This window comes from Telmatherina bonti, assembly GCF_933228915.1.
Source record: "Telmatherina bonti genome assembly, chromosome: 14".
In the NCBI taxonomy this organism is placed as follows: Eukaryota; Metazoa; Chordata; class Actinopteri; order Atheriniformes; family Telmatherinidae; genus Telmatherina; species Telmatherina bonti.
The window spans coordinates 38,682,433-38,701,620 of record NC_136612.1 but is presented as its reverse complement, the minus strand read 5'-3'; positions in this window follow the sequence as shown (position 1 = coordinate 38,701,620).

Here is a 19,188-nt window from a genome sequence, read left to right as displayed (position 1 = left end):
CGAAACCTTCATGCATGTACGTGTTTAACGTTGCATGTAACGAAACCTTCATACATGTAACGTGTTTAACGTTGCATTCAACAAAACTTTCATACATGTGACATGTTTAACGTTACACGCAACGACACCTTCATACATGTAACGTGTTTAACGTTATATGCAACGAAACTTTCATACATGTACGTGTTTAACGTTACATGCAACGAAACCTTCATACATGTAACGTGTTTAACGTTATATGCAACGAAACCTTCATACATGTAAACGTGTTTAACGTTGCATGCAACGAAACTTTCATACATGTAACATGTTTGACGTTACCCGCAACGAAACCTTCATACATGTAACGTGTTTAACGTCACATGCAACGAAACCTTCATACATGTAATGTCTTTAACGTTGCATGCAACGAAACCTTCATACTTGTAATGTGTTTAACGTCACACACAACGAAACTTTCATACATGTAATGTGTTTAACGTTGCATGCAATGAAACCTTCATACATGTAACGTGTTTAACGTTACATGCAACGAAACTTTCATACATATACGTGTTTAACGTTACATGCAACGACACCTTCATACATGTAACGTGTTTAACGTTGCATGCAACGAAACTTTCATACATGTACGTGTTAAACATTACATGCAACGAAACCTTCATACATGTAACGTGTTTAACGTTGCATGCAACGAAACTTTCATACATGTAATGTGTTTGACGTTACATGCAACGAAACTTTCATACATGTAACATGTTTGACGTTACCCGCAACGAAACTTTCATACATATAACGTGTTTAACGTTGCATGCAACGAAACTTTCATACATGTAACATGTTTGACGTTACCCGCAACGAAACCTTCATACATGTAACGTGTTTAACGTTACATGCAACGAAACCTTCATATATGTAACATGTTTAACGTTATATGCAACGACACTTTCATACATGTAATGTGTTTAACGTTACATGCAACGAAACCTTCATACATGTAACGTGTTCAACGTTACATGCAACGAAACTTTCATACATGTACGTGTTTAACGTTACATGCAACGAAACTTTCATACATGTAACGTGTTTAACGTTACATGCAACGAAACTGTCATACATGTACGTGTTTAACGTTACATGCAACGAAACTTTCATACATGTAACGTGTTTGACGTTATATGCAACGAAACTTTCATACATGTAACGTGTTTAACGTTACATGCAACGAAACCTTCATACATGTACGTGTTTAACGTTCCAAGCAACGAAACTTTCATACATGTACGTGTTTAACGTTACATGCAACGAAACCTTCATACATGTAACGTGTTTAACGTTGCATGCAACGAAACTTTCATACATGTAACATGTTTGACGTTACCCGCAACGAAACCTTCATACATGTAACGTGTTTAACGTCACATGCAACGAAACCTTCATACATGTAATGTCTTTAACGTTGCATGCAACGAAACCTTCATACATGTACGTGTTTAACGTTACATGTAATGAAACCTTCATACATGTAACGTGTTTAACGTTACATGCAACAAAACCTTCATAAATGTAACGTGTTTAACGTTGCATGCAACGAATCTTTCATACATGTACGTGTTTAACATTACATGCAATGAAACCTTTATACATGTAACGTGTTTAACGTTACATGCAACGAAACCTTCATACATGTAACGTGTTTAACGTTGCATGCAACGAAACTTTCATACATGTAATGTGTTTGACGTTACATGCAACGAAACTTTCATACATGTAACATGTTTGACGTTACCCGCAACGAAACTTTCATACATATAACGTGTTTAACGTTGCATGCAACGAAACTTTCATACATGTAACATGTTTGACGTTACCCGCAACAAAACCTTCATACATGTAACGTGTTTAACGTCACATGCTACGAAACCTTCATACATGTAATGTGTTTAACGTTGCATGCAACGAAACCGTCATGATTATACGTGTTCAACGTTGCATGTAACGAAACTTTCATACATGTAATGTGTTTAACGTTGCATGCAACGAAACCTTCATGCATGTACGTGTTTAACGTTGCATGTAACGAAACCTTCATACATGTAACGTGTTTAACGTTGCATTCAACAAAACTTTCATACATGTGACATGTTTAACGTTACACGCAACGACACCTTCATACATGTAACGTGTTTAACGTTATATGCAACGAAACTTTCATACATGTACGTGTTTAACGTTACATGCAACGAAACCTTCATACATGTAACGTGTTTAACGTTATATGCAACGAAACCTTCATACATGTAAACGTGTTTAACGTTGCATGCAACGAAACTTTCATACATGTAACATGTTTGACGTTACCCGCAACGAAACCTTCATACATGTAACGTGTTTAACGTCACATGCAACGAAACCTTCATACATGTAATGTCTTTAACGTTGCATGCAACGAAACCTTCATACTTGTAATGTGTTTAACGTCACACACAACGAAACTTTCATACATGTAATGTGTTTAACGTTGCATGCAATGAAACCTTCATACATGTAACGTGTTTAACGTTACATGCAACGAAACTTTCATACATATACGTGTTTAACGTTACATGCAACGACACCTTCATACATGTAACGTGTTTAACGTTGCATGCAACGAAACTTTCATACATGTACGTGTTAAACATTACATGCAACGAAACCTTCATACATGTAACGTGTTTAACGTTGCATGCAACGAAACTTTCATACATGTAATGTGTTTGACGTTACATGCAACGAAACTTTCATACATGTAACATGTTTGACGTTACCCGCAACGAAACTTTCATACATATAACGTGTTTAACGTTGCATGCAACGAAACTTTCATACATGTAACATGTTTGACGTTACCCGCAACGAAACCTTCATACATGTAACGTGTTTAACGTTACATGCAACGAAACCTTCATATATGTAACATGTTTAACGTTATATGCAACGACACTTTCATACATGTAATGTGTTTAACGTTACATGCAACGAAACCTTCATACATGTAACGTGTTCAACGTTACATGCAACGAAACTTTCATACATGTACGTGTTTAACGTTACATGCAACGAAACTTTCATACATGTAACGTGTTTAACGTTACATGCAACGAAACTGTCATACATGTACGTGTTTAACGTTACATGCAACGAAACTTTCATACATGTAACGTGTTTGACGTTATATGCAACGAAACTTTCATACATGTAACGTGTTTAACGTTACATGCAACGAAACCTTCATACATGTACGTGTTTAACGTTCCAAGCAACGAAACTTTCATACATGTACGTGTTTAACGTTACATGCAACGAAACCTTCATACATGTAACGTGTTTAACGTTGCATGCAACGAAACTTTCATACATGTAACGTGTTTGACGTTACCCACAACAAAACCTTCATACATGTAATGTGTTTAACGTTGCATGCCACGAAACCTTCATACATGTAATGTGTTTAACGTTGCATGCAATGAAACCTTCATACATGTACGTGTTTAACGTTGCATGTAACGAAACCTTCATACATGTAACGTGTTTAACGTTATATGCAACAAAACTTTTATAGATGTACGTGTTCAATGTTGCATGCAACGAAACTTTCATACATGTAACGTGTTTAACGTTACATGCAACGAAACTGTCATACATGTACGTGTTTAACGTTACATGCAACGAAACTTTCATACATGTAACGTGTTTGACGTTATATGCAACGAAACTTTCATACATGTAACGTGTTTAACGTTACATGCAACGAAACCTTCATACATGTAACGTGTTTAACGTTGCATGTAATGAAACCTTTATACATGTAATGTGTTTAATGTGACATGCAACGAAACCTTCATACATGTAACATGTTTAACGTTTCATGTAACGAAACCTTCATACATGTAACGTGTTCAACGTGATATGTAACGAAACTTTCATACATGTACGTGTTTAACGTTACATGCAACGAAACCTTCATACATGTAACGTGTTTAACGTTATATGCAACGAAACTTTTATAGATGTACGTGTTCAATGTTGCATGCAACGAAACTTTCATACATGTAACGTGTTTAACGTTACATGCAACGAAACTGTCATACATGTACGTGTTTAACGTTACATGCAACGAAACTTTCATACATGTAACGTGTTTGACGTTATATGCAACGAAACTTTCATACATGTAACGTGTTTAACGTTACATGCAACGAAACCTTCATACATGTACGTGTTTAACGTTCCATGTAACGAAACCTTCATACATGTAACGTGTTTAATGTGACATGCAACGAAACCTTCATACATGTAACGTGTTTAACGTTTCATGTAACGAAACCTTCATACATGTAACGTGTTTAACGTGATATGTAACGAAACTTTCATACATGTACGTGTTTAACGTTACATGCAACGAAACCTTCATACATGTAACGTGTTTAACGTTACATGCAACGAAACTTTCATACATGTACGTGTTTAACGTTACATGCAACGAAACTTTCATACATATAACATGTTTAACGTTACATGCAACTAAACCTTCATACATGCAATGTGTTTAACGTTGCATGCAACGAAACCTTCATACATGTACGTGTTTAACGTTACATGTAACGAAACCTTCAAACATGTAACGTGTTTAACGTTACACGCAACGAAACCTTCATACTTGTAATGTGTTTAACGTTGCATGCAATGAAACCTTCATACATGTAACGTGTTTAACGTTACATGCAACGAAACTTTCATACATGTACGTGTTTAACGTTACATGCAACGACACCTTCATACATGTAACGTGTTTAACGTTACATGCAACGAAACTTTCATACATGTAACATGTTTGACGTTACCCGCAACAAAACCTTCATATATGTAACGTGTTTAACGTTGCATGCAATGAAACTTTCATACATGTAACATGTTTGACGTTAACCGCAACAAAACCTTCATACATGTAACGTGTTTAACGTTATATGCAACGAAACCTTCATACATGTACGTGTTTAACGTTACATGCAACGAAACTTTCATACATGTAACGTGTTTAACGTTACATGCAACGAAACTGTCATACATGTACGTGTTTAACGTTACATGCAACGAAACTTTCATACATGTACGTGTTTAACGTTTCATGCAACGAAACCTTCATACATGTACGTGTTTAACGTTCCAAGCAACGAAACTTTCATACATGTACGTGTTTAACGTTACATGCAACGAAACCTTCATACATGTAACGTGTTTAACGTTGCATGCAACGAAACTTTCATACATGTAACGTGTTTGACGTTACCCACAACAAAACCTTCATACATGTAATGTGTTTAACGTTGCATGCCACGAAACCTTCATACATGTAATGTGTTTAACGTTGCATGCAATGAAACCTTCATACATGTACGTGTTTAACGTTGCATGTAACGAAACCTTCATACATGTAACGTGTTTAACGTTATATGCAACGAAACTTTTATAGATGTACGTGTTCAATGTTGCATGCAACGAAACTTTCATACATGTAACGTGTTTAACGTTACATGCAACGAAACTGTCATACATGTACGTGTTTAACGTTACATGCAACGAAACTTTCATACATGTAACGTGTTTGACGTTATATGCAACGAAACTTTCATACATGTAACGTGTTTAACGTTACATGCAACGAAACCTTCATACATGTACGTGTTTAACGTTCCATGTAACGAAACCTTCATACATGTAACGTGTTTAACGTTGCATGTAATGAAACCTTTATACATGTAATGTGTTTAATGTGACATGCAACGAAACCTTCATACATGTAACGTGTTTAACGTTTCATGTAACGAAACCTTCATACATGTAACGTGTTCAACGTGATATGTAACGAAACTTTCATACATGTACGTGTTTAACGTTACATGCAACGAAACCTTCATACATGTAACGTGTTTAACGTTATATGCAACGAAAACTTTTATAGATGTACGTGTTCAATGTTGCATGCAACGAAACTTTCATACATGTAACGTGTTTAACGTTACATGCAACGAAACTGTCATACATGTACGTGTTTAACGTTACATGCAACGAAACTTTCATACATGTAACGTGTTTGACGTTATATGCAACGAAACTTTCATACATGTAACGTGTTTAACGTTACATGCAACGAAACCTTCATACATGTACGTGTTTAACGTTCCATGTAACGAAACCTTCATACATGTAACGTGTTTAATGTGACATGCAACGAAACCTTCATACATATAACGTGTTTAACGTTTCATGTAACGAAACCTTCATACATGTAACGTGTTTAACGTGATATGTAACGAAACTTTCATACATGTACGTGTTTAACGTTACATGCAACGAAACCTTCATACATGTAACGTGTTTAACGTTACATGCAACGAAACTTTCATACATGTACGTGTTTAACGTTACATGCAACGAAACTTTCATACATATAACATGTTTAACGTTACATGCAACTAAACCTTCATACATGCAATGTGTTTAACGTTGCATGCAACGAAACCTTCATACATGTACGTGTTTAACGTTACATGTAACGAAACCTTCAAACATGTAACGTGTTTAACGTTACACGCAACGAAACCTTCATACTTGTAATGTGTTTAACGTTGCATGCAATGAAACCTTCATACATGTAACGTGTTTAACGTTACATGCAACGAAACTTTCATACATGTACGTGTTTAACGTTACATGCAACGACACCTTCATACATGTAACGTGTTTAACGTTACATGCAACGAAACTTTCATACATGTAACATGTTTGACGTTACCCGCAACAAAACCTTCATATATGTAACGTGTTTAACGTTGCATGCAATGAAACTTTCATACATGTAACATGTTTGACGTTACCCGCAACAAAACCTTCATACATGTAACGTGTTTAACGTTATATGCAACGAAACCTTCATACATGTAACGTGTTTAACGTTGCATGCAACAAAACTTTCATACATGTGACATGTTTAACGTTACACGCAACGACACCTTCATACATGTAACGTGTTTAACGTTATATGCAACGAAACTGTCATACATGTACGTGTTTAACGTTACATGCAACGAAACTTTCATACATGTAACGTGTTTGACGTTATATGCAACGAAACTTTCATACATGTAACGTGTTTAACGTTACATGCAACGAAACCTTCATACATGTACGTGTTTAACGTTCCAAGCAACGAAACTTTCATACATGTACGTGTTTAACGTTACATGCAACGAAACCTTCATACATGTAACGTGTTTAACGTTGCATGCAACGAAACTTTCATACATGTAACGTGTTTGACGTTACCCACAACAAAACCTTCATACATGTAATGTGTTTAACGTTGCATGCCACGAAACCTTCATACATGTAATGTGTTTAACGTTGCATGCAATGAAACCTTCATACATGTACGTGTTTAACGTTGCATGTAACGAAACCTTCATACATGTAACGTGTTTAACGTTATATGCAACAAAACTTTTATAGATGTACGTGTTCAATGTTGCATGCAACGAAACTTTCATACATGTAACGTGTTTAACGTTACATGCAACGAAACTGTCATACATGTACGTGTTTAACGTTACATGCAAGGAAACTTTCATACATGTAACGTGTTTGACGTTATATGCAACGAAACTTTCATACATGTAACGTGTTTAACGTTACATGCAACGAAACCTTCATACATGTACGTGTTTAACGTTCCATGTAACGAAACCTTCATACATGTAACGTGTTTAACGTTGCATGTAATGAAACCTTTATACATGTAATGTGTTTAATGTGACATGCAACGAAACCTTCATACATGTAACATGTTTAACGTTTCATGTAACGAAACCTTCATACATGTAACGTGTTCAACGTGATATGTAACGAAACTTTCATACATGTACGTGTTTAACGTTACATGCAACGAAACCTTCATACATGTAACGTGTTTAACGTTACATGCAACGAAACTTTTATAGATGTACGTGTTCAATGTTGCATGCAACGAAACTTTCATACATGTAACGTGTTTAACGTTACATGCAACGAAACTGTCATACATGTACGTGTTTAACGTTACATGCAACGAAACTTTCATACATGTAACGTGTTTGACGTTATATGCAACGAAACTTTCATACATGTAACGTGTTTAACGTTACATGCAACGAAACCTTCATACATGTACGTGTTTAACGTTCCATGTAACGAAACCTTCATACATGTAACGTGTTTAATGTGACATGCAACGAAACCTTCATACATGTAACGTGTTTAACGTTTCATGTAACGAAACCTTCATACATGTAACGTGTTTAACGTGATATGTAACGAAACTTCCATACATGTACGTGTTTAACGTTACATGCAACGAAACCTTCATACATGTAACGTGTTTAACGTTACATGCAACGAAACTTTCATACATGTACGTGTTTAACGTTACATGCAACGAAACTTTCATACATATAACATGTTTAACGTTACATGCAACTAAACCTTCATACATGCAATGTGTTTAACGTTGCATGCAACGAAACCTTCATACATGTACGTGTTTAACGTTACATGTAACGAAACCTTCAAACATGTAACGTGTTTAACGTTACATGCAACGAAACCTTCATACTTGTAATGTGTTTAACGTTGCATGCAATGAAACCTTCATACATGTAACGTGTTTAACGTTACATGCAACGAAACTTTCATACATGTACGTGTTTAACGTTACATGCAACGACACCTTCATACATGTAACGTGTTTAACGTTACATGCAACGAAACTTTCATACATGTAACATGTTTGACGTTACCCGCAACAAAACCTTCATATATGTAACGTGTTTAACGTTGCATGCAATGAAACTTTCATACATGTAACATGTTTGACGTTACCCGCAACAAAACCTTCATACATGTAACGTGTTTAACGTTATATGCAACGAAACCTTCATACATGTACGTGTTTAACGTTACATGCAACGAAACTTTCATACATGTAACGTGTTTAACGTTACATGCAACGAAACTGTCATACATGTACGTGTTTAACGTTACATGCAACGAAACTTTCATACATGTAACGTGTTTGACGTTATATGCAACGAAACTTTCATACATGTAACGTGTTTAACGTTACATGCAACGAAACCTTCATACATGTACGTGTTTAACGTTCCACGCAACGAAACTTTCATACATGTACGTGTTTAACGTTACATGCAACGAAACCTTCATACATGTAACGTGTTTAACGTTGCATGCAACGAAACTTTCATACATGTAACGTGTTTGACGTTACCCACAACAAAACCTTCATACATGTAATGTGTTTAACGTTGCATGCCACGAAACCTTCATACATGTAATGTGTTTAACGTTGCATGCAATGAAACCTTCATACATGTACGTGTTTAACGTTGCATGTAACGAAACCTTCATACATGTAACGTGTTTAACGTTATATGCAACGAAACTTTTATAGATGTACGTGTTCAATGTTGCATGCAACGAAACTTTCATACATGTAACGTGTTTAACGTTACATGCAACGAAACTGTCATACATGTACGTGTTTAACGTTACATGCAACGAAACTTTCATACATGTAACGTGTTTGACGTTATATGCAACGAAACTTTCATACATGTAACGTGTTTAACGTTACATGCAACGAAACCTTCATACATGTACGTGTTTAACGTTCCATGTAACGAAACCTTCATACATGTAACGTGTTTAACGTTGCATGTAATGAAACCTTTATACATGTAATGTGTTTAATGTGACATGCAACGAAACCTTCATACATGTAACGTGTTTAACGTTTCATGTAACGAAACCTTCATACATGTAACGTGTTCAACGTGATATGTAACGAAACTTTCATACATGTACGTGTTTAACGTTACATGCAACGAAACCTTCATACATGTAACGTGTTTAACGTTATATGCAACGAAAACTTTTATAGATGTACGTGTTCAATGTTGCATGCAACGAAACTTTCATACATGTAACGTGTTTAACGTTACATGCAACGAAACTGTCATACATGTACGTGTTTAACGTTACATGCAACGAAACTTTCATACATGTAACGTGTTTGACGTTATATGCAACGAAACTTTCATACATGTAACGTGTTTAACGTTACATGCAACGAAACCTTCATACATGTACGTGTTTAACGTTCCATGTAACGAAACCTTCATACATGTAACGTGTTTAATGTGACATGCAACGAAACCTTCATACATATAACGTGTTTAACGTTTCATGTAACGAAACCTTCATACATGTAACGTGTTTAACGTGATATGTAACGAAACTTTCATACATGTACGTGTTTAACGTTACATGCAACGAAACCTTCATACATGTAACGTGTTTAACGTTACATGCAACGAAACTTTCATACATGTACGTGTTTAACGTTACATGCAACGAAACTTTCATACATATAACATGTTTAACGTTACATGCAACTAAACCTTCATACATGCAATGTGTTTAACGTTGCATGCAACGAAACCTTCATACATGTACGTGTTTAACGTTACATGTAACGAAACCTTCAAACATGTAACGTGTTTAACGTTACACGCAACGAAACCTTCATACTTGTAATGTGTTTAACGTTGCATGCAATGAAACCTTCATACATGTAACGTGTTTAACGTTACATGCAACGAAACTTTCATACATGTACGTGTTTAACGTTACATGCAACGACACCTTCATACATGTAACGTGTTTAACGTTACATGCAACGAAACTTTCATACATGTAACATGTTTGACGTTACCCGCAACAAAACCTTCATATATGTAACGTGTTTAACGTTGCATGCAATGAAACTTTCATACATGTAACATGTTTGACGTTACCCGCAACAAAACCTTCATACATGTAACGTGTTTAACGTTATATGCAACGAAACCTTCATACATGTAACGTGTTTAACGTTGCATGCAACAAAACTTTCATACATGTGACATGTTTAACGTTACACGCAACGACACCTTCATACATGTAACGTGTTTAACGTTATATGCAACGAAACTTTCATACATGTACGTGTTTAACGTTACATGCAACGAAACCTTCATACATGTAACGTGTTTAACGTTATATGCAACAAAACCTTCATACATGTAACGTGTTTAACGTTGCATGCAACGAAACTTTCATACATGTAACATGTTTGACGTTACCCGCAACGAAACTTTCATACATGTAACATGTTTAACGTTACATGCAACGAAACCTTCATACATGTAACATGTTTAACGTTGCATGCAACGAAACCTTCATACATGTACGTGTTTAACGTTGCATGTAACGAAACCTTCATACATGTAATGTCTTTAACGTTGCATGCAACGAAACCTTCATACATGTACGTGTTTAACGTTGCATGCAACGAAACTTTCATACATGTAATGTGTTTGACGTTACATGCAACGAAACTTTCATACATGTAACATGTTTGACGTTACCCGCAACTAAACTTTCATACATATAACGTGTTTAACGTTGCATGCAACGAAACTTTCATAAATGTAACATGTTTGACATTACCCGCAACAAAACCTTCATACATGTAACGTGTTTAACGTTATATGCAACGAAACTTTCATACATATACGTGTTCAACGTTGCATGTAACGAAACTTTCATACATGTAATGTGTTTAACGTTATATGCAACGAAACCTTCATACATGTAACGTGTTTAACGTTGCATGCAACAAAACTTTCATACATGTGACATGTTTAACGTTACACGCAACGACACCTTCATACATGTAACGTGTTTAACGTTATATGCAACGAAACTTTCATACATGTACGTGTTTAACGTTACATGCAACGAAACCTTCATACATGTAACGTGTTTAACGTTATATGCAACAAAACCTTCATACATGTAACGTGTTTAACGTTGCATGCAACGAAACTTTCATACATGTAACATGTTTGACGTTACCCGCAACGAAACTTTCATACATGTAACATGTTTAACGTTACATGCAACGAAACCTTCATACATGTAACATGTTTAACGTTGCATGCAACGAAACCTTCATACATGTACGTGTTTAACGTTGCATGTAACGAAACCTTCATACATGTAATGTCTTTAACGTTGCATGCAACGAAACCTTCATACATGTACGTGTTTAACGTTGCATGCAACGAAACTTTCATACATGTAATGTGTTTGACGTTACATGCAACGAAACTTTCATACATGTAACATGTTTGACGTTACCCGCAACTAAACTTTCATACATATAACGTGTTTAACGTTGCATGCAACGAAACTTTCATACATGTAACATGTTTGACATTACCCGCAACAAAACCTTCATACATGTAACGTGTTTAACGTTATATGCAACGAAACTTTCATACATATACGTGTTCAACGTTGCATGTAACGAAACTTTCATACATGTAATGTGTTTAACGTTACAAGCAAATAAACTTTCATACATCTACGTGTTTAACGTGACATGCAACGAAACCTTCATACAAGTAACGTGTTTAACGTCACATGCAACTAAACCTTCATACATGTAACGTGTTTAACGTCACATGCAACGAAACTTTCATACATGTAACGTGTTTAACGTTACATGCAACGAAATTTACATACATGTACGTGTTTAACGTTACATGCAACGGAACCTTCACACATGTACGTGTGTAACGTTGCATGCAACGAAACCTTCATATATGTAATGTGTTTAACGTTATATGCAACGAAACTTTCATACATATACGTGTTCAACGTTGCATGTAACGAAACTTTCATACATGTAATGTGTTTAACGTTGCATGTAACGAAACTTTCATACATGTAACGTGTTTAACGTCACACACAACGAAACCTTCATACATGTACGTGTTTAACGTTACATGCAACAAAATCTTCATACATGTAACGTGTTTAACATTACATGCAACGAAACTTTCATGCATGTAACGTGTTTAACGTTGCATGCAACGAAACTTTCATACATGTGACATGTTTAACGTTACACGCAACGAAACCTTCATACATGTATGTGTTTAACGTTGCATGTAACGAAACCTTCATACATGTAACGTGTTTCACGTTATATGCAACAAAACTTTCATACATATATGTGTTCAACATTGCATGTAACGAAACTTTCATACATGTAATGTGTTTAACGTTGCATGCAACGAAACCTTCATACATGTACGTGTTTAACGTCACACACAACGAAACCTTCATACATGTAATGTGTTTAATGTTGCATGCAATGAAACCTTCATACATGTAACGTGTTTAACGTTACATGCAACGAAACTTTCATACATATACGTGTTTAACGTTACATGCAACGACACCTTCATAAATGTAACGTGTTTAACGTTACGTGCAACGAAACTTTCATACATGTAACATGTTTGACGTTACCCGCAACAAAACCTTCATACATGTAACGTGTTTAACGTTGCATGCAATGAAACTTTCATACATGTAACATGTTTGACGTTACCCGCAACAAAACCTTCATACATGTAACGTGTTTGACGTTGCATGCAATGAAACTTTCATAAATGTAACATGTTTGACGTTACCCGCAACAAAACCTTCATACATGTAACATGTTTAACGTTATATGCAACGAAACCTTCATACATGTAACGTGTTTAACGTTGCATGTAACTAAACCTTCATATATGTAACATGTTTAACGTTACATGCAACGACACTTTCATACATGTAATGTGTTTAACGTTACATGCAACGAAACCTTCATACATGTAACGTGTTCAACGTTACATGCAACGAAACTTTCGTACATGTACGTGTTTAACGTTACATGCAACGAAACTTTCATACATGTACGTGTTTAACGTTACATGCAACGAAACCTTCATACATGTAACGTGTTTAACGTTGCATGCAACGAAACTTTCATACATGTAACGTGTTTGACGTTACCCACAACAAAACCTTCATACATGTAATGTGTTTAACGTTGCATGCCACGAAACCTTCATACATGTAATGTGTTTAACGTTGCATGCAATGAAACCTTCATACATGTACGTGTTTAACGTTGCATGTAACGAAACCTTCATACATGTAACGTGTTTAACGTTATATGCAACGAAACTTTTATAGATGTACGTGTTCAATGTTGCATGCAACGAAACTTTCATACATGTAACGTGTTTAACGTTACATGCAACGAAACTGTCATACATTTACGTGTTTAACGTTACATGCAACGAAACTTTCATATATGTAACGTGTTTGACGTTATATGCAACGAAACTTTCATACATGTAACGTGTTTAACGTTACATGCAATGAAACCTTCATACATGTACGTGTTTAACATTCCATGTAACGAAACCTTCATACATGTAACGTGTTTAACGTTGCATGTAATGAAACCTTTATACATGTAACGTGTTTAATGTGACATGCAACGAAACCTTCATACATGTAACGTGTTTAACGTTTCATGTAACGAAACCTTCATACATGTAACGTGTTTAACGTGATATGTAACGAAACTTTCATACATGTACGTGTTTAACGTTACATGCAACGAAACCTTCATACATGTAACGTGTTTAACGTTACATGCAACGAAACTTTCATACATGTACGTGTTTAACGTTACATGCAACGAAACTTTCATACATATAACATGTTTAACGTTACATGCAACGAAACCTTCATACATGCAATGTGTTTAACGTTGCATGCAACGAAACCTTCATACATGTACGTGTTTAACGTTACATGTAACGAAACCTTCAAACATGTAACGTGTTTAACGTTACACGCAACGAAACCTTCATACATGTACGTGTTTAACGTTACATGTAACGAAACCTTCAAACATGTAACGTGTTTAACGTTACACGCAACGAAACCTTCATACTTGTAATGTGTTTAACGTTGCATGCAATGAAACCTTCATACATGTAACGTGTTTAACGTTACATGCAACGAAACTTTCATACATGTACGTGTTTAACGTTACATGCAACGACACCTTCATACATGTAACGTGTTTAACGTTACATGCAACGAAACTTTCATACATGTAACATGTTTGACGTTACCCGCAACAAAACCTTCATATATGTAACGTGTTTAACGTTGCATGCAATGAAACTTTCATACATGTAACATGTTTGACGTTACCCGCAACAAAACCTTCATACATGTAACGTGTTTAACGTTATATGCAACGAAACCTTCATACATGTAACGTGTTTAACGTTGCATGCAACGAAACTTTCATACATGTGACATGTTTAACGTTACACGCAACGACACCTTCATACATGTAACGTGTTTAACGTTATATGCAACGAAACTTTCATACATGTACGTGTTTAACGTTACATGCAACGAAACCTTCATACATGTAACGTGTTTAACGTTATATGCAACGAAACCTTCATACATGTAACGTGTTTAACGTTGCATGCAACGAAACTTTCATACATGTAACATGTTTGACGTTACCTGCAACGAAACTTTCATACATGTAACATGTTTAACGTTACATGCAACGAAACCTTCATACATGTAACATGTTTAACGTTGCATGCAACGAAACCTTCATACATGTACGTGTTTAACGTTGCATGTAACGAAACCTTCATACATGTAACGTGTTTAACGTCACATGCAACGAAACCTTCATACATGTAATGTCTTTAACGTTGCATGCAACGAAACCTTCATACATGTACGTGTTTAACGTTACATGTAATGAAACCTTCATACATGTAACGTGTTTAACGTTACATGCAACAAAACCTTCATACATGTAACGTGTTTAACGTTGCATGCAACGAAGCTTTCATACATGTACGTGTTTAACATTACATGCAACGAAACCTTCATACATGTAATGTCTTTAACGTTGCATGCAACGAAACCTTCATACATGTACGTGTTTAACGTTACATGTAATGAAACCTTCATACATGTAACGTGTTTAACGTTACATGCAACAAAACCTTCATACATGTAACGTGTTTAACGTTGCATGCAATGAAACTTTCATACATGTAACATGTTTGACGTTACCCGCAACAAAACCTTCATACATGTAACGTGTTTAACGTTATATGCAACGAAACCTTCATACATGTAACGTGTTTAACGTTGCATGCAACGAAACTTTCATACATGTGACATGTTTAACGTTACACGCAACGACACCTTCATACATGTAACGTGTTTAACGTCACATGCAACGAAACCGTCATACATGTAACGTGTTTAACGTTATATGCAACGAAACTTTCATACATATACGTGTTCAACGTTGCATGTAACGAAACTTTCATACATGTAATGTGTTTAACGTTACAAGCAAATAAACTTTCATACATCTACGTGTTTAACGTGACATGCAACGAAACCTTCATACATGTAACGTGTTTAACGTCACACACAACGAAACCTTCATACATGTACGTGTTTAACGTTACATGCAACAAAATCTTCATACATGTAACGTGTTTAACGTTACATGCAACGGAACTTTCATACATGTAACGTGTTTAATGTTGCATGCAACGAAACTTTCATACATGTGACATGTTTAACGTTACACGCAACGAAACCTTCATACATGTATGTGTTTAACGTTGCATGTAACGAAACCTTCATACATGTAACGTGTTTCACGTTATATGCAACAAAACTTTCATACATATATGTGTTCAACATTGCATGTAACGAAACTTTCATACATGTAATGTGTTTAACGTTGCATGCAACGAAACTTTCATACATGTGATGTGTTTAACGTTGCATGCAATGAAACCTTCATACATGTACGTGTTTAACGTTGTATGTAATGAAACCTTCATACATGTAACGTGTTTAACGTTATATGCAACGAAACTTTCATAGATGTACGTGTTTAACGTTCCATGTAACGAAACCTTCATACATGTAACGTCTTTAACGTTGCATGCAATGAAACCTTTATACATGTAACGTGTTTAATGTGACATGCAACGAAACCTTCATACATGTAACGTGTTTAACGTTGCATGCAGCGAAACCTTCATACATGTACGTGTTTAACGTTACATGCAACGAAACCTTCATACATGTAACGTGTTTAACGTTACATGCAACGAAACTTTCATACATGTAACGTGTTTAACGTTACATGCAACGAAACTTTCATACATGTAACGTATTTAACGTTATATGCAACGAAACTTTCATACATGTAACGTGTGTAACGTTACATGCAACGAAACTTTATACATGTACGTGTTTAACGTTACATGCAACGAAACCTTCATACATGTAACGTGTTTAACGTTGCATGCAACGAAACTTTAATACATGTAACATGTTTGACGTTACCCACAACAAAACCTTCATACATGTAACGTGTTTAACGTTGCATGCAATGAAACCTTTATACATGTAACGTGTTTAATGTGACATGCAACGAAACCTTCATACATGTAACGTGTTTAACGTTGCATGCAACGAAACCTTCATACATGTAACGTGTTTAACGTTGCATGTAACTAAACCTTCATACATGTAACATGTTTAACGTTACACGCAACGACACCTTCATACATGTAACATGTTTAACGTCACATGCTACGAAACCTTCATACATGTAATGTGTTTAACGTTGCATGCAACGAAACCGTCATACATGTACGTGTTTAACGTTGCATGTAACGAAACTTTCATACATGTAACGTGTTTAACGTTATATGCAACAAAACTTTCATACATATACGTGTTCAACGTTGCATGTAACGAAACTTTCATACATGTAATGTGTTTAACGTTACATGCAACGAAACTTTCATACAACTACGTGTTCAACGTGACACGCAACGAAACCTTCATACATGTAACGTGTTTAACGTGACACACAACGAAACCTTCATACATGTAATGTGTTTAACGTTGCATGCAATGAAACCTTCATACATGTACGTGTTTAACGTTGCATGTAACGAAACATTCATACATGTAACGTGTTTAACTTTATATGCAACGAAACTTTCATAGATGTACGTGTTCAATGTTGCATGCAATGAAACTTTCATACATGTAACATGTTTAACGTTATGTGCAACGAAACTTTCATACATGTAACATGTTTAACGTTACATGCAACTAAACCTTCATACATGTAATGTGTTTAACGTTGCATGCAACGAAACCTTCATACATGTACGTGTTTAACGTTGCATGCAACGAAACCGTCATACATGTACGTGTTTAACGTTACATGCAATGAAACTTTCATACATGTAACGTGTTTAACGTTGCATGCAACGAAACTTTCATACATCTACGTGTTTAACGTGACACGCAACGAAACCTTCATACATGTAACGTGTTTAACGTGACACACAACGAAACCTTCATACATGTAATGTGTTTAACGTTGCATGCAATGAAACCTTCATACATGTACGTGTTTAACGTTGCATGTAACGAAACCTTCATACATGTAACGTGTTTAACTTTATATGCAACAAAACTTTCATAGATGTACGTGTTCAATGTTGCATGCAATGAAACTTTCATACATGTAACATGTTTAACGTTATATGCAACAAAACTTTCATACATGTAACATGTTTAACGTTACATGCAACGAAACCTTCATACATGTAACGTGTTTAACTTTATATGCAACGAAACTTTCATAGATGTACGTGTTCAATGTTGCATGTAACGAAACCTTCATACATGTAACGTGTTTAACGTCACATGCAACGAAACCATACATGTAATGTGTTTAACGTTGCATGCAACGAAACCTTCATACATGTACGTGTTTAACGTTACATGTAATGAAACCTTCATACATGTAACGTGTTTAACGTTACATGCAACAAAACCTTCATACATGTAACGTGTTTAACGTTGCATGCAACGAAACTTTCATACATGTACGTGTTTAACATTACATGCAATGAAACCTTTATACATGTAACGTGTTTAACGTTACATGCAACGAAACCTTCATACATGTAACGTGTTTAACGTTGCATGCAACGAAACTTTCATACATGTAATGTGTTTGACGTGACACGCAACGAAACCTTC